Here is a 23,272-nt window from a genome sequence, read left to right as displayed (position 1 = left end):
TTTTACTTACCGTTTTACTGGAGCAGTTCCCACTGCCCAACACTGCTTGTCTCCCAAAAGTAGGAACTGCTGCAGCAAACTCAGCAAGCTGCACTCCACCAGTGTTTTCTGTCTTTGTGAATCTGATCTTTAGCATTTTTTAGTGATGTTGGCAGTGTTTATTATCAAATGATTCAGAATATGTTTTTTTTTCATGGCTTGAAATGTTAACAGAATTTCTGAGCGTGCACAGGCTAGAAAACAGCCCTGGCCTATGGTGCCTGATCGCCAGCCCCTTGTGTATGCAACACTATTGTCTCAGATGCATGGAGCCCTGGTACATGTAATTTCCAGGGCATCTAATTTCCTTGCTGTGACTATGTATCCTGCAGTTCTTACCTCTGGGAACACACAGTTTCAGCATTCCAGGTGCCAGGCAGGAAAAGGCCTTGAGGAACGGCCACGTTGTGGTAATCACCACTGTAGCTGCTGTTGCCACCAGCTTAGGCGTGAGAAAAAGAGGCAGAGGCTCCTGGTTTAGAAAGCTTATTGGCAAGTCTGGAGGTCTGTGGTAGAGTAGGCATTCAGACAGAGCCTTTCTCCTGATGATATAATCAGGAGCACAACAAAACTTTGGAATGGGCTTAGAAAAACATGAGCTGTTTTCTGTTTGTTTTTTAATGGCTTGTGTCAGCCTGTTCCAAATCTAGCCGAGGGGAGTAAACCCATCATTTTTTCTTCAAAACTAAACACAAAGAAGGTGAACAGAGCGACTCTTGAGGTTCAAGATACCACTATTGGAAACAAAATATTTTAGTAAAAGCACTTTATTCGTGTTCATGGGAAGCAATATTTTAAATGCCTGTGGCTTTAATAGAATTAATTGCTTTAAAGAACTTGAAATATTTTAAAAACGAATGACTGTGCTAGGTTGCAACCTTGAAATTATGGAGTCATGGCATGCAAAGGGCTATTTATACATTTTAGATAAAAATGGGCTTTATTAAAACAAAAGTTTCAGGTTTTGCACTTTATTTCTAACAAACAAATAGTAAACAAATTTGCTTCAAAATTACCAGAGATTAATCTGAGGAGAGAATGTGTGGGGGTTTTTTGCTTTTAGACAATAAGGAACATACACAATTTTTAAAACCTTTTAAAACTAAAATATATTTTCTTGCCTCTTAGAAATGCAAATGAGATTTTCAGAATTCTTGAACAGCAGAGGAATTATTTTTAGAACAAATGTGCTTTATAGGAAAATATCACATTACTAGCTATTAAAATTTCACAATTTTGTGATTTAAATGTGTATGAAATCAGAATTGTGATATTTTATGTGAATATGAGTGGGCAAGTCTCTGCACCCACCTACAAGGGCTGAATTTGAAATGTTTTATATGTAAATTTTATGCAACTTCCTCTTTTTGCACTTAAATTGGAGCATAGTGGTTAGATTGTGAGACGCTAGAAAAATTCCAAAATTGGTGGGCTTGTTTTCATTTGCTAAAAACATTTGGGTGCCTTTAGAAAGATGCCTGGGTATAGAAACATTTGCTTGCACGGTTGCACTGAAGGATCCGTGCTTTCCCACCTACTAGTTTGGATAGAACTGATGACCTGTGGGATGAGGATAGAGGAAGAGGACTCAGTCCCCTCTCTTTCTCTCCCCAGCCCAATCTCAAGCAATTGATTGGCACATGGTCTTATCCCTAGACGTAGCTACCTGTTAAATTGAAAGCCGCAGTCTTCTGATGTATTGTTTAATTCCAGAAAGGAGTTGTGTGGGGGAAGGAGGATTTGGATCAGGTCCAGTGCAGAAAGAGCACCTATATGCAAATGAGCATTTAGGCATAACTTGATTATAACTTTTGGTGTATCTTCAAAGCGGTTGTTAAATAGTAAACTACGGATCAAGTGACCGCCTTATCATTACCAGACAGCAGATAGATTAAGTGGTAGTCATGAGAACATACAGGAACGTGTGAAATCAATGGAGTAATCAAAGAAGATCTTATAAAAGAATATAAATCACAACTGAATAAAAAATGGATAAGTGTTTCTGACTTTGCCTTTCCACACGGGCAGACTCTGTTCGACTGGGGTTTTCAAAAATCTGCCAGTTAATTCATTGAGGTCTGAAGTGCGAGGGAAGGTGGATTTACACCTTTTTTCCTGTGCTATGTCCCCAACCCACTCAACCCAGCTCTTATTAGGAAAAAGGTCAGGTGTAATATGGGTGCCTTTCCCCCACTTAATGGGAGCTAACAGCTTTGGAAACCCAAATTGTAATAGGAAGCATGACACAGGGGACAGAGTTAAGACTTGATCAACCTTCACAGCTGCTTTTTAAGCATCCTTCCAGGCAGTTACATTGGGAAATCTTAACGTGGATGTCCCATCTGAGGTGGAGGTGTGCTCTCAGTTCCAGGCACAGTGTGTACAGCCTTGCTTACTTACAAGAGCCAGGCATACTGTCCCAGTTGTGTATGTTTGGTTGCATGCCAACATGCAACAAACACACTTACTATTTCTGTAGCCATCAGGAGAGAGTTTAGTTAAGCTGGCAAAATCAAGATATATGGGTTTGGTTGTGTACTACATTTTTCTGCAAATGGGTTGAGCCACAGTAAGTGCAATGACTTAGTAGGTGGTAAGCAAAACCTGATCTCAGTTATTGAAGAACCTCACTCTCCCATTATATATTTTTATAATTGTTTTAAAGTTAGATAATTATTTGCAATTAGTGGCAATTAATGTTTTTTTGTCAAATAAAGATACAATGGCTTATTTTTAGACTACTTGTATTACTATACTGACAGTAACAAAAGTCTGAGTTTATCAGTTTTATAAGAGAGCTTCCTTTATACTATTATGCTTTATAGTCTTGAGTTGGTCTTCCAGTACCGAACCTTCTGCTGACATAAAAGACTATTTCCTGAATGTCATGTTAGTTCCAGTTACATCTTAGCAGCAAGTTGTGATTTATCTAAAAAGATGATTTTCCTGGTGGAAAAAATGCTGAGGCAATAGCCATTAAAATGAAAGCTGGGTTGTTATAACATTGTGGGCCAAAATGGATTTTTATAGGCAACTACTTTGTTAAGAGCTCTTTTCCATGGATAGAATAAATAGAATTCTTGAGGTTCTGAGAATCTTTTGTGTGAAAGCTGTTCTTCCATAAAGGTCAAAAGAATATTTGTGTTGCTCTTCATGGGTATGTTATTTTTCTCCTGCATAACAGTTTGGCGTCTATGGTGGCAGTTGCATTGCATATTTCAAATCAAAATCTGAAAAATTGATTTCTTTGAGTTAAAAAATCATGAGTACATTAGCGTTTAATGCAGAATTCTGGTGTCAGTTTGGAGAACAGATGTAAAACTTAAGCTATTACAATGAAAACAAGCATTTTAGAGAGAACTGTATTTTGGACTCAAAATGTGGTTCTTAATGTTCTAAAACGTTTATAATAGTGTAGCTCAACTTAAACAACACAGTTTGTATTTACAGCATGTTAATAGCTTACGGATAAGAACTTAAATTTAAGCTGCAATGTAAGTGCCCTGTTCTGTGTCTTCCAACACTGCCTGGAAAGCAGGTTGACATGCCCTCCTGTAGGTCTCTGAAATTGGGATTTATGGGTTTGGAATAGGCCAAAATATCATGTGTGTCTTCTCCTCTAGCATTCCCGTCTCTTCCTCCTGCTTATCTCTGCCCAGTTTCTACATTACATGTTATGGTTGCCAGTGCACTTTTATTTTAAATGGGCATGCTTGAACTCTGTTTCAATCAAGATTCTCAAACGGAGATTGCAAGTTTTCCTATTGCTAGTGCGTTAAATCTATGCGTTGTGGGGGTCAGCAGCAGTGCTTGACAGATCCCCATCTCCCTCTTCCTACTACAGGCCGCTGGCCTCCTTGAAATCCTTCTCCTGTGGGTTGGTGGGCAACACGAGGTGTCTGTGAGGAGTCTATAGTGGGAGAGGGTAAGTGGCAGAAATAACGTTTAGACAAGACGAACAAGGCATAGGCTTAAATCTGTTGTAACTTAGGTTTGCGACTTGACTGAGGCAGCAGGAGAGTGTTTACCTGTGTAATCCTTCCTTCTTGAACTTGGTTTTAACTGTGTGCCAAAGATATAATGCAGTCGAGAATTGATTTTTGTCACATAAGTTGCCCCAAGATCAGAACACAAGTGGCAACTTGCATCTGTTCTTCAGCTGCTGCCTCCTCAGTTAAGGAATGTAACATAAGGAACTGTCTCATCCGGAATAAGACCAATAATTAATTTCTCTGACGACAGTTCTCTGAAGACTCAAGAAGGATTCTAGCCTGTTGGAATCTCTTAGTCAGAGATGCCGTGGATTGAGCCTAAGACCTTAGGCATGCAAACTATTAGCTGCACCAGTGAGTTGTAGCCCTCACTGAGCCAGGAAGGCACTATGAGAGTGATGAAGAGGATATGTGTGCAGAACTATTTGTGATCTCTTCTTCATTGGTAATTTTAAGCTGCTTCAGTTCTTTGCCTTTGAGAAAATATATGAGCTATATATCTAAATAAATAAATGCTTAATAATATATTTCTGAGATTACTGTTGCTTGTAAGGGCCAAACTAGACCTGGCATTCCCTGATCCAACTGCCATTCCCCTCAGCCAGACAGTAGCTGCTGTAATTAATTTCTCAAGCACTGCAGGGCCCTAATTTAGATCAGGACCACAGTGCTGAAGGGGCTTCAACCCCCTCCCTGTTCTGTTTTCCAAACCCAAAACAGCCCCAGGATAAATGTTTTACTCCATTAGTGGAACTGCATGTGTACTGATGTTTGTCCCTTCTCCCCCCACCCTCCCAAGCAGGAGTCCTCAGGAATTAAGAACAGAAAGCTACACCCTTGCATGCCACAATTGTATCTCATGATGCAGTTCTAGAAATCGGCTGATGGCAATGTTGCTTTTCAGCCACTTTCTTGTACTGGTGTGATTCCAAACCTAAGTTGCATTACAAAGCTGGATCATCCAAGTATGAGCCATTATGCTAACTGTGGTTAATCATGGTCTGTGACTCCAGGATATGTACAGGCTGTGCCTGTGACTTTGCAGCTTGGGGCTCCATAAGAGAACGATCTAGATATGTGATTGGCAGATAGTGTTTGCGAGGAGGCAAGAACAGGGTAGGGCCAGGGTCCCCAACCTTTTTGAGCCTGTGGGCATCTTCTTAATTCTGTCACAGTGTGATGGGTGCCACAAAATGGTCACTGCAGGAGGCAGAGCCAGACACAAAATAGCTGCTGCAGCTTACCTTCAATTGCACAGTGAAGATCCTTGTGCTGGGGTGGCAGCCAAAGCAGCATTTTTAAATATCTGCACAGCCAATCAGAAGCCTTGCTGAGAAAAAGCCCCACCTTGCCCCACCTACTTTCTAATACCAATTGGTGGGCACCATGAAATGTGTAGGTGGGCTTTGGCACCCATGGGTACCACATTGGGGACCCCTGGGGTCATAGAGGGAGGAAGGCATGCAATATTTACTGCAGGATGGGATGCTTGGAATAGTGTGTTTGGTTTGAAGACTTCACAGTGCAGCTTCCTCACATTGATATTGCTGCTGGCCAGTAATAAGGGGTTTACAATGCAATCCTATAGCCCATACATTTCAGTTGGCTTAGACTGGAGTAAATCTGCATAGGATTGCACTGTTAGTGGTGCAATGAAGCTTTGCCCTCAGCGCTGTACTGCAATACAAATTGGGATACCAGCCTGGTCTCAGGTGGGGGAAAGAGTACAGGTGCAAAAACCAGGATTTGCCAAGATGAGCCAGGACTAAGTGATTATCTGCAAGCTGAATCCAGGTTTCATGAACCACAGTTAAAATAAACCGTGGTTTCTTGTTACATCTGAACCAGCCCACAGAATGGAACTAACTTTAGGGTTTTTTAATTGTTATGTCATCTGGTGATCCTGAGTGAATGATTTGAATGCAGCATGGTTCTTCAGTTTCATCTGTTACTTTAAGATTCAGTTGGGCATGTTTTATGTGACTGTGTCCTGGTGGCTTCAAAGAAACTTGCATCTGAGTAAACTCAGGATTGCCTCTAAAATTATAGATACTATCTGTAATCATTCTCTGGAATGCAAATCTTTAATCACTATTTACTGTAATTAAACTGTTGTTATAGCAGGTCGTTTTTAGTTAATGAGTATTTCATTAATCCTAGCATAAAATCCATAGCATGTTTAACAACTACATATATTTGTATCACCTGCCCAGCAAGTACTGTGTTTAAATGGTGGATATTTCAGTAGTTTTAATTTTTTACATACATACTAAAACTGACACATGAGCTGTGTCCTGTTTTAAATTTATATAGTTTGTTATTTAAAAAAAAACTCTGTTCAAAAATTGAATACATCTTAAAAGTTAATGTTAAGGTTTTATGTGTGAATACTATAGAGTTTTTAATGAAGCCCTTGTGGGAATCTGTTAGAAAGCCAGTTAGATATTTGCATTTGCATCTGAGTTTTGTTTCAGAAATTAACTTGTTACTTTTTAACATGCTGTTACAAGAAATTTAGCAAACTGGTTGAAATGTGGAGTCTGGTGCTTAAGACGTTTTAAAATGTATGGGTCAATAAACGGATAGAAGACCGCTCCTTGAAGCTATGAGGAGTCCTTTTGAAATTGCTCGTCATCAATTACTTGAAGATGTTCCTGAGTGCTCTTCGGCAACCCATGCCACCTGTCTTAATTTTATTTAAAAAAATTAATATCCTGTATTCTGGAAAAATGTATTATAGACTAACAGAACTAGATCTGTAGCGATTTTATTGCCTGTTTATTAAAAGTTGCTTTTAAAAAAAATATGGTTTGTGGGAACTGTTCTTTCAAATAATGGTTACATCTTTGTATTGTCTGAATAACAAACCAGTTGAAAATGCTGTATGAATATCCATTACTGTAACTCAAGTTTGCTGCTAGTCCATGTTTCTCCTGTGGGCATTCATTAAAGAATGTATACAGAACTTTACCTTTTGTAGATTGGTTTGCATTTTACTTTACATGTTACAGCTGTATTTGATATTTGTAACTCAAGTATAGCAAGACTTAAAATGAAATTTAACGTAATGTATTCCCTAAATTAAATCATATGAAAAAGGCTTGAATTTGAATCCAAATTTTTCTCTGTGTGCAATTGAATCTAATTTTAAATCAGATTATACAATTGTAAAAATATTTAAAGGAACTAGGTAACAGCTGGGTGGGAGGGGGGACAGCAAAATCACAACTTTATGTAGTTTGTCTATACTCCCACTTTTTCCTTGGAGCAACTTTCTCACCTCTTCCCTGTTATGGCAACCTGAAGCACCTCTGAAATCTTGTTATTGGGGCAGGGTGATCCCCAGGAACAGGATTTGGGGGTGTATTTCAAGCTACTGTGAGAGGGGTGAGATGAGAAAGTTGTACTCCAGGAGCAGAAATCTGCCTGCAGAAGAACTTCAGGGGAATCTAAGCCCTTGTTACTCCTTTATTTAATTCTGACTCTCAGCCAGCGTCTTTTGTTGTCCAGCACTCTTGCTACTTTCCCCCCACATTTCAGGTAGTAACATGCAGGTTAGGACCTGCATGGGCACTTTCACACATGTTGAATAATCCACTTTCAATCCACTGTAACGATTGTTTATGTGGATTTTACCATTTCACACCGTAAAATCCAGCTACAAAGTGCATTGAAAGTGGATCAAAAGTGCATTATTCGGCATGTGTGAAAGTGCCCTGTGTGTTGTGTGTCTTACTACCTTCTCTGCAAGCAATTTGCTTATCCTGCTAGTAGTGTTCCTCCTAGTTCCTAGAGCCAGTGTGAGCTTTTTAGTTCTAGCACACTATCTTCTGGGCATTCTGTTTTCATTGTCATTCTCCAGCACTTGAAATAGTTGTGAATATTCCAATATGTCACCTCAGCTGGCTGAAAAGCTTCTTTACCACTGTAAACAATACTGCCCAAACATTGTTTAGATGGCAATCCAGAACAGAGTTGCACCCTTCTAAGCCCAAAGAACATTGAAGGGTGTTACTCTGTTTAGGATCACACTGTTAGTGCTTTGTAATAACTTGAATCCCATGAAAAATTTCCAGTAACACTGGGGGGGAGGGAGAGAACCAATCTGCTGCGGACCTCCAACTCCTCCCCCTATATGGTTTGTGGAGGTCTCCTGTTCTCCAGGTGCAGATTTTCTGGTATCAGTGGCAGGGAGGAGGAGAAAAGAGTAGGAGTCTAGTAGCACCTTAAAGGAGGAGAGGAAGTCCCATTCCACTGGGGATGGAGATCTGTTTTGTGAGTGGGGATCAATTTGCTACCTAACTATGACAAGGTGAACAAGGTTTAAATGAGGACTTGGTTGTATGGGGTTAAATAGTAGTACCAGCCCAGACTGATCTGACATCAGAGCTTATTACCCTTATACTTCTTACCTTTGTTCTAAAGTAAATTATACATGAAATGAGCACAATTGCTATACTTACTATATATTTTCCTTCTCTTGACTTGTGCATGAAGAAATATAGAAACTCAACTTGTATATAGAATATGAATGTTCTTCTGGGTTTTTAAAAATATATATGGGGAAGTTGTCTTAGTGATGTAGCCAGATGTCTCAATTGCCTGAGAGGAAACAAAACAATTAGGTATGATTCTAGTTCAAAGGAAGAGGCATATTTGTGCTTGTTTATATGTTGTCTCTGGAATGAGGGTGATGATGTTGTGTTAGAATGCTGGAAAAGGAGGCAGGGGTGTATAAATCATTTTAATCTCTGCTGCCAAAGTTTCATTGGCTTACATTTTGTTTGTATTAATTTTTCATTTGTTATAATGGGAAGTATTTCTGGCTTATTGTGTGTGTGTGTATGGGGCACAACTTCAAGACAATTCGCAGGAACTATACCCCTTGTCCAAGGGATCATCCCTGCCAGATCTCAGGTAGTTACAAGAAAGGTATCCTTTTCACTTGCAAAGTGGGCAGAGGCAGACTTTTGGCACCACCAGAAGGCAGGTAGTTTTATGGAAAGCACAGAGATGCAGCACCCTGATAGATAAAAATGGGAAATGCCATAATTCCTGCCTTAGATATAGCAGCCTATCTATCTCTTTCTTATTGTTCAGACACTAAGCATGAGTACTAGGCAGTTCCCTCCTTACATAAGGGTACAACATGGCAAGTCAGCCTTTAGCTTCAGGCTATCTGAAAAACAAAGTAAGTGGTAAACTAGCTTGGTATCAAAAGGGAGCAAACTCTCTTGTAGTGGCCTGAGGAAAATGGACTCCTCCATAGTCCCTTCATACCATTAACACTTCCGGTACCTATTTTTCATTACAGTTATCTGACAGAGCATCAGTAGCCCTGTTCACATGTTATAGTGAACCCATGTACATCCTGTATGCTTGTGTGGGCATCTGTAAGAAACAGTTAATGCATTTTTACACTTGAAACTAGGGACCAGTCCCTGGATGAATGTGGAGTTTAATTAAATGTTCAGCTGTACATATACATTAAATGTAACATAAATTTTTAAAATGTTTATATAAAGAAAAATCAAGTGTACATGAATTGTACATTCATTCACTGTAACTTGTGAACAGGGCTAGTGTTAATCATCAGCTTCCACTTGGGAGGGGGTACGTGAACTCTTCTATGCTAGAGTAATGCACAGAGGAAGTACCAAAGACATAAATCTCTACAAACATTCACATAATTGGTGGGTGAGGTTTAGCTAGCCCTGCTGGCAGGAGAATTTGGGGGTGGGAACAAGCTCTTTGGTGTCATGTCAATTTGCGACACCACTTCCGGTATGTTGCTGGAAGTGTTGTCATTTGTGTCATGACAATACGAGTACTTTCACACACTATGAGATATGTATCATGAGCAGAGATCTTGGCAACTGGAGAACTGGTTATTCGGGAAACAGGTTTATTTAAATATTCCCTGAAGATTTTATTTTTTTTTGGAGCTAAGAGGTGATAGCACTTAAGACTGCCTGAATAGTATGCTGCTGCTGCTGCTCATTTGCCTTCCATCCTAAAGTGAAAAAGGAACAGGATACCTTTTAGCCCTAATTTGCTGAGGGGCGGGGGACAAGATGTTGACCATGATGGTTATTCATTGGGAGGCTTTCAGTTAATGATTAAAGTGAGATACCAGATGGAGCAAATAGGGCATTCATTCTTATGTTCCTGCTCCCATATATCCCACCTACTCCTGAGACAAATTTCTACTGCAAACAGAGGACGCAACCCTTAGACAAAAATCTCCATTTTCTGCACAGTATTTTTACTTATCACTGCAAAAATTAAAGAGAACGCTAACAAGAAGCAAAAGGCCCAGGGAGGAAAGGTTACGGGGCCAAGGAAGAATGAATTTGGTCAGGAAGGAGTTTGTCTCAGCACCAGCCTACTTGTTTCCCCCCCCCCCGCCCCCGCCAATTCCTTTCCAGACACTTTGAGCTTTTCCTCTTGTATCTCCACAACAGAAAGAGCTGCAGATTTATTTATTTTTAATGAAAGTTGGGAATTCAGAGGTGGGTCGTGGCATCTTTGAGTGTAAGCACTGCCCCTCCCCCAATGTTCACCTGGCTTTGGGCCTGTCCTGGTAATTATTTGTGTTGGTAGTGGGGAGAAAAGAAAATATTCTTTGACAGCAAATGAAATCATATTGAAGAAAAACGAGTTGTTCATTATTGGCTAATGTATAATGTAGGGGTAGACATAGTAACTCTGGTATTGCTAGAAGTTCATGCTACTATAAAGTGTACAAGAGCGTCTTCAGAATTCTTTGTACAGTCTTTTGGTGACACATGCTCAATAACTACAATGGCAATGGTACAGGCAACCCACAATCATCCATAAAGTTGCCATCTGTGCAGAAAAATCTGAAATTTGTTGTCAGATCTTTGTCAGATGTTTGGCTGTGCTTCCTGTCTCTAAACTGAGAAAGATCAAAGAGAGCTGATTCATTTTCTGATTCACTTTTGTCTCCCATCATTTTAGTTACATGGCGGAATAATTCCAGAGTGGGATTTATGTTTATTGTGGTCTGTAAAGTGTGAGATAGTGTGTCCAAAATTAAAACAATATTGCACAAGTTCTGCTATGACCTCTCAGGTCGTTTCCTCATGGGTTTGCCCTGGGTTCAGTGCTTTTGGGAACTGGGATAGTGTCATAGTGTGCCATCTTAAATGAAGGACATTTCTGTTAGGGAGCTTTTTTTCCAGCATCCCAACAAGTAGTCTTTAAATAGGGTGGGGTGTGAGGGAGGAAGCCTTAGGAGCTATTCCCTCCATACATTATGGTGTGTGTGTGTGTGTGTGCCTTAGCCCAGCTCTCTCTCTAATCTCTTTATTACAACGGATGGGTTGTGTGGACAAGGTCTGTTCCTGAACAAACATTCGCTGGTAGTTATCAGTTCATACAATACATACTGTGTTGGATGTGTGAGAGTCACACCTACCCGAGACTGACTTCTGAATCTTAATGTAGGTAGAGCCTACACTCTCAGGCACAGTGGCTGGGTCTTGTGGCTTTGCTCATGATTTAAGGTCCCAAAAATGGAACCGCAACAAAACACGTTTCAGTATAAAGTAATTTGTGGACTATTGGCCACAAGCACAATTAATATAAGAAGGAAATAAGTTAGCTTATTGAGGGCCAGTGTGGTGTAGTGGTTAAGAGTGTCAGACCAGTATCTGGAAGACCCGGGTTTGAATCCTTAGTCATGCCATGGTAGCTCACTGGGTGGCCTTGGGCAAGTCATACTCTCTCAGCCTAACCTACCTCATAGGTTTAATGTGTGGCTAAAATGGAGGAGAGGAGAACGATGTAAGCTGCCTTGGGTCCTTATTAGGGAGAAAGGTGGGGTACAAATTAATTAAATTAAATTAATAAAAAATTAGGTGGTTAAGGAAAATAAGGCTTCCAATTGAGCCTTCCAATATATAATTAGATAATGTATTATAAAGGTGTCCTTTCTTCTCCCTCTCATCGAAACTGCTGTGATGTCTTGTGAAGTGCCAACTCAGCAATACAATGCTTAGACAAGTGTCCCAAACTTCCAATGGGTAAAATATACAATATAAAACCAGCATGTCACAGTTTAAAACCCTCACTTGAGTCTAATTTTATATGATGGCGTCCTGTACTACGTTGTCTATTAACATAGATAAACGACCCATCATGGGTGAGGTAAATGGGGAGACAATCAACAACAGAGAACTTGCAGGCCCAAAAGGTAGATGGGAAAATCAAAGGAAGGGGAAAACAGGCAGGGAAAAAGTGTAAGAGAGGAGGCCTAGACATGCCCAATTTAAAATTGTATTGCCAGGCTGCAGGATTAGTTTGGATTGCTGACTGGATTAAGAACCCAGATAAGAACATATTAGAATTGGAAAAAGGAGACTGGAAACAAGGACTTCATTATTATCTCTGGAAAGCCAAAAAGCAAGAAATACTAAAGCGACATCATGTGATTAAAGATGGACTTTAATACAGAGAATTCCCGTTGTCACAAACATGTTGTGTGAGTTCTCTTACTGAATTTTACAGGTAGAAGAAACGTGGTTGCAGTTTGTCAAGGGGAAATGGGCAGATGCCTTGGAGCTTCTGCCTGGCCACCGCTTACTGTTGACCACAGTAGGGCAGGTGGTGCCTTAATAGCAACAGGGTCCCACCACTACTTATTTCACAGACCCCCGGGAGTATCCTGGCACACCCCAGTTTGAGAACCACTAGTTTAAACATTTCAAATTCTGTAAAGAAAGCAAATGGTCCTTTTTTCTACAAGAGAACCTTACACAAGATGGCACAGGAGAAATTGTGAGGATATACTCAGAATCTTAAAACTGGAAAGCTGAGTGAGAAAAGGTCCCTGAATGTAGGGAAGTTAAGGATAGGGAATAATCCTTTGATAAAATGGCCAAAGAGGCCATTCTTGAGGGGAAAGGGTTGGACTGTATGGCAAGAGTTGTGGGGCCAAACTGGAGATCAAATATTGTATATCTGGCTGCAGACAACAGGGGTGATTTTCATTCATCTATATGAAATATTGCCCATAGCATTCTAGTGAAATATAGGACTGAAATAACCCCCAAGCTTCAAAGTGTTTCTTCAGCACAAATGGCATTGAAAAATGGAACATGCATGTACAAAATGCTTTGAGAGTCACTGTGTGCATAAGAACATAAGAAGAGATCTGCTAAATCAGACCAGTAGTCCGCTAGTCCAGCGCCTTGTTTCACACAGCCACCCAACAAGTCCCCTAGAGGGCTAACAAAACAGGGTGTAGAAGCCAAGGTCTTCCGTTGCTGTTGCCTCCTTTCACTGTTATTCAGAGATTTGCTGCCTCAGAATATGGAGGTTCCTTTTAGTCACCATGTAGCTATTGATGGTCCAGGAATCTCTCTAACCCCCTTTTAAAGCCACCCATGCTTGAGGCCATCACTGGTAATGAATTCTACAATTTAATTACTCATTGATTAACAAAGTATTTCCTTTTATCTGTCCTGAATCTGTGTGAGTGACGTAACGTTTACCTTAATTTTGCACATATGAAATGTATAGACACAGAGTTACGTGTCTAAGGACCAAATACCATGGGAGGCAATAGTTCCATGATAAGGATTTCATACTGTTTTTTTTTTTTTTTAAGAAAAGCAAATTAGCAGTCCCAAATGGCTTCTTTGAAGATCGGGGATGAAATGCTGAGGGGAGGAAATGTTGAAGCCTTTCATCTCATACCTCTTACCATGATGTAAATAGTTCCTTTGAAGATACAGCTAGCTCTGCAGAAAGAAAATGCTGTACCTGTTTTTGTCTTCCCGTGGAACAAATTGCAATTTCAATTGAAATCATGGAAGAGGCCTAGGAGGAAAGGGTTAAACAGCCCCTCCCTCAGCAATTGATCCCCAATCTTCAAACCCACATGGAATTGCTAATTAGCATTAGGAGCGGGGAGTACGAAGGAACTCTCCCATCATGTATAATTTGGCCCTACAGCTGCATACTTATTTAGGAGAAAGCCTCAGGTAATAGAGTGGCCGGAATGGCTGGGGCATGCATTATAGAAGATGTGCCTTTTTTCTGTGAACAGCAAATCTTCACTTGTATCACAACTGCTTGTGAAGCCCTTCAGTTTCCAAAGTAGTTAGTTTTTATTTATTTATTATATTAATGCATGTAATTTATAGTCCAACTTTCTCTATATGGAACACACAGTGTATGTCAAGACAGTCACCAGGATGGGGCATCCAATAAGCAATGTAATTAGGTTAGGACTGCAGAAATCTGAGGCCGAGCATATATCTGAGGCAAAACTGAAACAAAGCATAAGTATTAACACGTGTTAAACAATTACATAGTGGGATAATCCAGCAACAGATAGTATGTGCTGTACACAGTGGTTTAGTCCACAGTCCCTTTTCCTTCATTAAAGCTTCCCTCTGAATCATTCTGCCCTGACCTGGATGACCCAGGCTAGCCTGATGTCGTCAGATCTAAGAAGCTAAGCAGGGTCAGCCCTGGTTAGTATTTGGATGGGAGACCACCAAGGAATACCAGGGTTGCTGTGCAGAGGAAGGCACTGGCAAACTACCTCTGTTAGTCTCTTGCCATGAAAACCCCAAAAGGGGTCGCCATAAGTCGGCTGCGACTTGACGGCACTTAAACACACTCTGAACCATTCCATCATAGCACAGCCCTATTACCTATGTAAGAACACCCTACTGAGTAACCCAGCTTTTCTGTGGATTGCCAGGAGATGGAAGTTGCTTCACAGATACAGCAGAAACTTTGTGAACCCTAGGAGGCTTAATAACAGAAACCCAAGCACAAAATGGGCAAGTAACAGATGAGCTGCTTTGAAAGCAAATGCTTATCTGGAGATGAGGCGGTTACAGTAGTCTAGATGGCAAATGTTAATAGAGCATATTGAAACATTCAGGAATATCATGTGGTAAAGTCTTCCTATTTCATGGGGCGTAGGAGACAGCTGTTTGAGAAATAGAACCCCAAGGACACGTGAGCATGTGGAACTCGTTATTTGAATCCCACCGCACGGAACCTGATACAAGATCAGGTTGCAGTTGATTCTCCATAATTCATACATTTTATGTAGCTTCACAATACAGCTGAAAAAAGTATCAAAGCAGGAAAAAAGCACGTGGAATACCACGTACAATTTTTCCCATTGTATCATCCCATGGAGGATTTCTACTGATGGAATGTGGGGATTTTCACCAGTTCCCCCTTTATGCTGTTCCTGAGGAACTCTTGTATTCTGTCCCATCAGGAGCAGCATTGGGGGAGGCATTTTGGCCTGAATGAGGAGGGAAAAGCGAAACAGTCACAACGCACAGAAGGAAATCCTTCTGTCAGCAGATATTGTTGACAGGATCTATGACTCTGAAGTCAGTGGGGAAACTATAGGTTTCCAGTACTCTTCCAAATGTAAAAATTTTGTGAAAAATTTCAAAGATCTGTTTAATGTATCTAGCTGTGATGACAATTACGGTCAATGCTGTTGCACTGTTTCTGTTCAGAATGCAAAGGGCTAGGAACTAACTATGCAATCCTAAACTGAGTCACACCCTTCTAAACCCATTGACCTCAGTTGAATTAGAACGATGAGACTCCGCTTAGGGTTGCATTCTTATCCAAAAATTGATCAAAATTAATATGATAAAAATAAAATACCTACTTATTGCTAGCCTCTTATTAAAAGCTAGTTATGTTGGAGGTTGGTAATTAGGGGGTTTGCATCATTTATGACCAATAAATTTATCATTTACTATTAGAATGTATCTGCTACAATAGTTTGAAAAAATACACAACATATCCACTGTAAGATACGTCTCTTTTCTGAGGGGGTTTGAACATATGAAGCTGCCTGTCTTCAACATATGAAGGCATTACTGAGTTCCAAACTAGATGTTACATTTAACATGTGATTGCCACATGGATATGTTGTTACCCTAAATAGGCAGACTCCACGAGAACCAATGAACTCTGACCGTGGAAGCCTTCGACAATATTTAGACTCCACTTTAGTTTGGGGAAATTAGCTGGAGACAGAGAGCGAGAGGGAGTAACTTGGATCAATAACCTATGTATAACAGGATAGTCCTGGGTGGAAACTCTCAAATGAGCAGGTGGTTGTATAATTAAAATTGGTTTTCTTGAAGAATAAAACAAGAAATATATTTTAAGCAATGAACATGCGCACACAAAGCAACCAAGAGCTATTTAAGAGAAAAGGGAGGAAGTTGGACAGGGTTTCAGGAATGGGTGATAGTTACCAGTCTTGAAGGGAAGTCCCAGGAAAGCAGCACTGGAGAGGAAAATAACCCATGATTACAGGAGCAAAGGAAAAAGCCGACATGCAAGTGGGGGGTGCACGTATGGATCCCGAACACACACACACACACACACACACACACACACACACAATGAATGGCCAAAGGACCCATATTTACACCCCAAAATGGGTCCTGAGGCAGTACAAGGTAAGCTGGCAGGAAAGCCAGAAACAAAGAATTGATTGCCTTTCCAGGGTTCCAACAAAAAGATAGGAGAGGCTTGATGAGTTGTCAGGACCCAAGAGAATGCCTGGGCTATTCTCCTGAATATTGATTAATTGCTGGGATGGGAGTAGATAGGGTAAATAATGGTCTCCTAGTGCTGATTAAATCATTTTAGGGTGACACAATGGGGATTAGCTAGCCCCATTGTCCAGCCAGGCACACCTTAGGGCTAGGGGGAAAGTTCAGCAACCACCTTCCTGCCCAAGCTTGACTTCACAAGATGGATCCCAAAACGTTCTGAGAGGCATCCATTTTGTGGGGAGCTGTGTCTTCCTCTTATGCCAGTCTTTGGCCCCTGTGTGTTTGTGGCCCCCCTTAGCATGAGGAGGGATCCAGCTGCTTACACTTCCCCTGCCAACAAAGACATACAACTCTTGCGTATGACTTTGTTCACACATACCAGACCACTAATCAATCACTGGGATCACCCAGAAGATGATCTGGCTGTAAGCTGTTATAAAGTGACTCCGGCAGGGGGTGGAGGAAGGATGGGAGAGGGGAGAAAGGCTGAGGACAGGAGCGGAAAAGCAATCTGATTCAGATTCTTTTTCAGAAAAAAAACAACACAATGAGACGAATGAAATGGTGAGGATGGAGTCAAACGCTGATTTCACTGTTTGTGGGTGTGGCGAATTGATTCCCTAACGAACCATTAAAATAGTCAGCAATTATTCTTAAATGGTAGAATAAATCAAAGCATATAAACACATAATAAATCAATGATGTGGTTAAATACTGATTGGCAATTTCAAATAAATTCAATGCATAATAAAAACACACGAGGATCCAATAATCCTAACTATGTACAAATGGTCGTGACAAGTGTGAGAGTCCCATCAATAAAGACTCTCAAAGCAGATTACATGTTTTAGCAGTCACCTCTCCCATGAGTCAAGCCAGTTCATAAGTGGCACCTTCCCCCCCCCCCGGTATTCCACATTGGCGGGGCACAGGCAACCAAGGGAGCCGTGGGGCTGCAGCTGTAAAAGTTCATGGAGATTGGCGACAGGCTGGAGCAAGCAATGGCCCTTTAATTCCCAGGTGGGAGCTGTTCTATCCTGAATTAAAGTGGCTACGCATAGCTATTGGTCCAGACGGGATATGGGCTTGCCATCTGAGATTTTGCAGTCATCAGCCAGCCAAACCATAGCTTCCTTGGCCGTCCAATGTGAATCCATGTAAACAGCCAGGGGACAGTCAAGAGGCTCAAACTCCCGAATGGCCTAGAGGGCTCCTACTTCTGCGGCTTGACTGAAATGACGGTGAGCTGTTCCTTTAAGGGTCAAGGAATCAAACACACAGGTTGCTCCATAGCCTGTCTTGGGGATCCCAGCTGCACGGAAGGAGGAGTCATCACAGAACCAGCAAGTCCTGTAGCTGTGTTTCTGCTAAGGATGCTCCCTTCACAGTGGTCCAATGGACACGTTGAACTGGGGGGAGGGGGCATTTGTCCTCTTCTCCTGAAACTGAGTCCATAGGGGGAGAGAGATTCTGCTCTTTTTTGAAATCCACTCCCCTGCTAACAAGCATTGGAGAGTTGCCCATTCTGGATCTTTCCTGAGAGGATATGTTTAAGGGGAGTGTGGGAGATTTGCACTATAACCTTCGCACCTCCGATAATAAACTCCCAATGGGTGAGGCTCCAAATGAGGGCCAGACAGACTTTCTCACATGGGCTGAACTTGGCTTCCAGAGCACTTAAGTTCCTGGAAGAATATGCAACTACTCTCTGAGAGCTGGACTGCTGTTGGGAGAGTGTGGCTCCTATACTCTGCTCTGAGGAGGTTAATTGGATAAAGAAAGACTTGGTCACACCCAGGTGTGCCAGCTCTGGTGCCTGAGCGAGGCTTCATTTTAACGCGGCAAATGCATTTTGCTGCACAGTCCCCCAGTGCCAGAGGGAATGCTTCTTTAACAAACCATACAGTGGGCGAGCCTTGTCTGCAAAGGACTAGATTAAATCTTGTGGGAAATTAAAGGTGCCTAACAGGGCTCTTAGGAGCCCCATGGCGCAGAATGGTAAGCTGCAGTTCTTCACTCCAAGCTCTGCTCACGACCTGAGTTCGATCCTGACGGAAGTTGGTTTCAGGTAGCCGGCTCATGGTTGACAGCCTTCCATCCTTCCGAGGTCGGTCAAATGAGTACCCAGCTTTCTGGGGGTAAAGGGAAGATGACTGGGGAAAGCACCCCATAAACAAAGTCTGCCTAGGAAACGTCGGGATGTGACGTCTCCCCATGGGTCAGGAATGACCCAGTGCTTGCACAGGGGACCTTTACCTTACATTTTAACAGGGCTCTTACTGAGGGAATGTCTGTGGGAGCAGGTAACCTGGAGATGACTTCGACCCTCTGAGAGCCAGGAGTTCTACTGTGTGCACTTAGAGCAAGGCCAAGATACTTTACTTTGGTCTGTATTAATTGTGCCTTCTCCCAGCTTGCCTTAAATCCCGTGTCTCTAATAAGACCAAGGACCTCCGGAGTGATTTCATGTGTCTTTTCTTCCATGTCTGAGTGCAGCAACCTGTCATCCACGTTTGAAAGCACATGATCTTGTGACTGGTTTCAATCAAGCGCACATCTGGACCATGTGTGTGTGGCAAATGCTAGGACTTGAGCGAAAGCCTTATGGAGTCCTTTTAAAAACTTACTGTTGGCCACGGAATGTGAACGCAAATTTGTACCAGCAGGATTCATACAAACATACAGATAGAATGGAACACATTAGCCAGATCTATAACACTATAATATGACGGGGGCAACAGGAGGAGTCACTGCATTAAGGGCTCTGAAGTTGTCATTCACCGAGTAACACCGTCTGTTTTAAGGACGGGCCATAAGGATGTGTTGCGAATGGATTGCATAGGGGTGATTATATCCCATTTTAAAATATCTTTTATGGTTTTTCCCATGCCTATTTCTGCCTCTGCGGGGTACTTGTACTGCTTCTGGGGAGGGGGATCTTTTCCCTCAATGAGTTCATAAACATCATGCACCGTACCACATTCTGCTTTGTCCTTCACCCAAACTTCCTGAAATTCCTCCATTCACGGGTCCCCATTAAGAGGTGCCAACAGCATGGGGGCTTTAAGAGCTGTACACCAATGAATGGCTGAGATATCATCTGGGCCACCGTCTATGCGCCATAGGAGCCTGTTTGCCAGGTCTATGGTTAGGTAGTGCTCATGGAAGAAGGGCATGCCTAAAATTCCCTGATCTCCTCCGCTTTCACAAGCAGTAATGGGGTTTTTAAGGTTTCTTACTGTGAGGGGTGTGCTTTCCCAGATGCTAGCTCAGTGCGACCCACCCCCAAACCCAGCAAGAGCTGTACTTTTAGCAGTTGGTTTCCTGCACACAGCTGGATGCATAATGTTCAGAGAAGCTCCGGTATCATTGAGCAAAGTAGCAGATTTGTTCCCGGAGGTCCCAATGCCTGCCTCCACCGTTGGCCTTCCCCAGTCATCAGGCTCCAGCTTTGCCACAACTCCTTGGGGAAGGGATGTGGACCTTAAGAACATAAGAAAGGCCCTACTGGATCAGACCAAGGCCCATCAAGTCCAGCAGTCTGTTCACACAGTAGCCAACCAGGTGCCTCTAGGAAGCCCACAAACAAGATAACTGCAGCAGCATTATCCTGCCTGTGTTCCACAGCACCCAATATAATAGGCACCGCTAGTGGGAATTTCCTGGGGGCTGCCAGGGAGAGTGTGCATCTCCATCAAGCAAGCCATAGGATGGGGGTTCCAATTCCCCTTCAAAGCCACAAGAAGGGCAGTAATGAGAACTGGTGTGGGCTGCCTATTGAACTGGGCCATGTTGGCGCCAGTATTGTGTAGCTGACCCCGGACCGTGGCTAGACTGCAAAGCGGAATGGGAGCGATTGACTTCTGGGGAGTTTGAGGGCTGTTTCTGTTTATCTGGGCAATGGTGGCTGGGATTCCCAGGGTTGTTCTGAATGGGGTCCCATTGAGGTGTGATGCAGTAGTCAGCAGTGTGATGCGGTAGCTGAAGAGGCAAGTGCAATTTTGGGCTGTATCAACAGAAGCACTGTGTCTAGATCACACGAAGTGATGATATTGCTTTACTCTGCTCTGGTTAGACCTCACCTAGAGCACTGTGTTCAGTTTTGGGCACCACAATTCAAGAAGGATGTAGACAAGCTGGAAGGTGTACATAGGAGTGCAATGAAGATGAGGGGTCTGGAGGGATCTGGAGACCAGGGCCATTAACACATGGCCGTTTAGTCCAGAAATCTCCTGGGCATGGTGCAAATTAACCCTGTAAACACGCATGGCCGGCATGTTTGGCCCATCCCATCCTGGAGCTTCCCCGAGTTTGCAAGTGGCTCTGTTATTCCGACTTTTAGGAAAGCCCCACTACAAACACGAGAGCTTGCCGGAGCGTCAGCTTACGGGTTGACTCCCCGACTCTCCCCCTCCAACCGGCGCCAGCTTCCCCTCACCTCTCCCAGGAAGGAGCCACTGTTGCTCTGCTGTCCTGTCATCCCAATGGTAGGACGGTGCTTTGGAGGCACGCAGAGCCATGCCGCCGCCCCCACCCACCCCCCTGCCGCCAGCTTCTCCTCACCTTCATTGGGATGGTGTGGTGGCGCGTGGAGCCATGCTGCCCGCCTCCACCTGCCATCAGTACCCCGTGCCTTCCAGCTCCTTCCACCCCCTACTGGCTTCCCCTCACCTCCGCCCAGGGACAGCAGGGTGGAGGAGCGCTGAGCGGCTGCAGCAGCCTCCACCCCCCGACGGCTTCCCCTTGCCTCTGTCTGGGACGGCGGGGTGGAGGGGAGCGGAGCTGCGGCACCTCTTGCCAGGCGCTCCTTTTCCCCATGTGTTCAGATTTTGGGGGAAATCGTGCATTCAGATTTTGGGGGAAATCGTGCAACATTACAGGTATAAATAAATTTGCACACAGCCATTCGTTAATGGCCCAAGTCCTATGAGGAAGGATTGAAGGAGCTTGGTATGTTTAGCCTGGAGAGGAGACGACTGAGAGGTGATATGATAGCCATCTTCAAGTACTTGAAGGGCTGTCATAAAGAGCAGTGTTTCCCAAACTGGGGTACACGTACCCCAGTGGTACAAACCAGGACATATAGGGGTATGCAAAAAAAATGGAATAATGGCAGGAAAAGGCACACACGTCAACAGTGTAAGACACGATATAAGTAAAAAGTGAAATTAATTGAACGTTATGACAAATAGTGGAGGGGGTTTTCTTCGTTATTTAACCTCGAGAAAAGCGATGTTCCCTCGCTTTGTTATTTTGGCAAATTAAAGTAGCAAATGTAACATATTAATTAATGTAACGTAGTTTTCACTTCATTGTATCTTTTGAGTTTTGAATGTAAATATATATGCACTGAATTTCCCTTATTATTCCATTGCTTTTTAATCCCATTATTGGGCTATTTATTTACAGTTACAACATATAAATTTGAAATAACAGCAACTATATTAATTACAAACATTTTGGTAATATGAAGGGTACAATTTAGGGAAATGGGCTGCCAAGGGGTACGCAAGTGAGAAAAGATTGGGAACCACTGTGTAGAGGATGATCCGGAGTTGTTTTCTGTTGCCTCAGAAGATAGGACCAGAAATTAAAAGAGTTTTCAGCTAAACATTAGGAAGAACTTTCTGACAGGAGCAGGCTTCCACCCTGACAGTGGAGCAGGCTTCCTTGAGAGGTGGTGGGCTCTCCTTCTTTGGAGGTTTATAAGCAGAGGCTAGATGGCCATCTGTCAGCAATGCTTATTCTGTGAATTTAGGCAGATCATGAGAGGGAGGGCAGGAAGAATTGCATCCGTTTGGCTCTTGTGGCCGTTTCTTAAATTTCCAGGGTAATGCTGATCACCACTTTGGGGTCAGGAAGCAATTTTCCTCCAGGCCAGGTTGGCCAGGGATCTGGCTGGAGGGTTCCCTCCCCATCTTCTGGGCATGGAGTAGGGGTCACTGGGGTGTGTGTGGGGGGCGGTAGTTGTGCATGGGGTTGGACTAGATGACCCTGGTGATCCCTTCCCAACTCTATGATTCTATAACTAGTGCCTGCCATGTGGCTGCAATTCCCCCATGGAATAACATGTCAAAGGTAACATCTAGTTTGGACCTGAGCCAGTGTGGTGTACTAGTTAGGGGCGGTGGACTGTAATCTGGAGAACCGGGTCTGCTTCCCCACTCCTCCACATGAGCGGCAGTCTCTAATCTGGTGAACCAGGTTGGTTTCCCCACTCTTCCACATGAAGCCTGCTGGGTGACCTTGGGCTAGTCACAGTTCTCTTTGAACTCTCTCAGCTCCACCTACCTCACGAGGTGTCTGTTATGGGGAGAAGAAAGGAAGGTGATTGTAAACCGGTTTGAGATTCCTTAAAGGTAGAGAAAATCGGGGTATAAAAACCAACTCTTCTTCTTCTGAGTCGGACCACATGTCAAGGTATCCCAGGTCTACTCTGACTGGCAGTGCCTCTCCAGTGTCTGACAGAGATTCTTACCAGTCCTGCAATTTGAGATGCTATTTACTATATATGGGGGGAAAATTAAACCTGAGATTTTTGCATGCAACGCATATGTTGCTGTACTGATTTATGGGCCCTTCCCTAAGCAAAGTATTTTCATATTGAAGTGCTATGTATCTTTGGCATGTGAAACACAGATTTTTAAAAAAATGGTT

At 42.8% G+C, this 23,272-nt stretch overlaps 1 protein-coding gene across 2 annotated transcripts in view; it reads left to right on the top strand.

The window, feature by feature from the left end:
• HOMER1 (homer scaffold protein 1) overlaps positions 1 to 23,272 on the top strand; it is a 98,528-nt gene that overhangs the window by 57,049 nt on the left and 18,207 nt on the right. The window lies entirely within an intron of this gene.

The sequence above is a fragment of the Euleptes europaea genome, chromosome 4 (genome assembly GCF_029931775.1).
Source record: "Euleptes europaea isolate rEulEur1 chromosome 4, rEulEur1.hap1, whole genome shotgun sequence".
Taxonomy (NCBI): domain Eukaryota; kingdom Metazoa; phylum Chordata; class Lepidosauria; order Squamata; family Sphaerodactylidae; genus Euleptes; species Euleptes europaea.
This window is presented reverse-complemented; position numbering and strand designations above follow the sequence as displayed.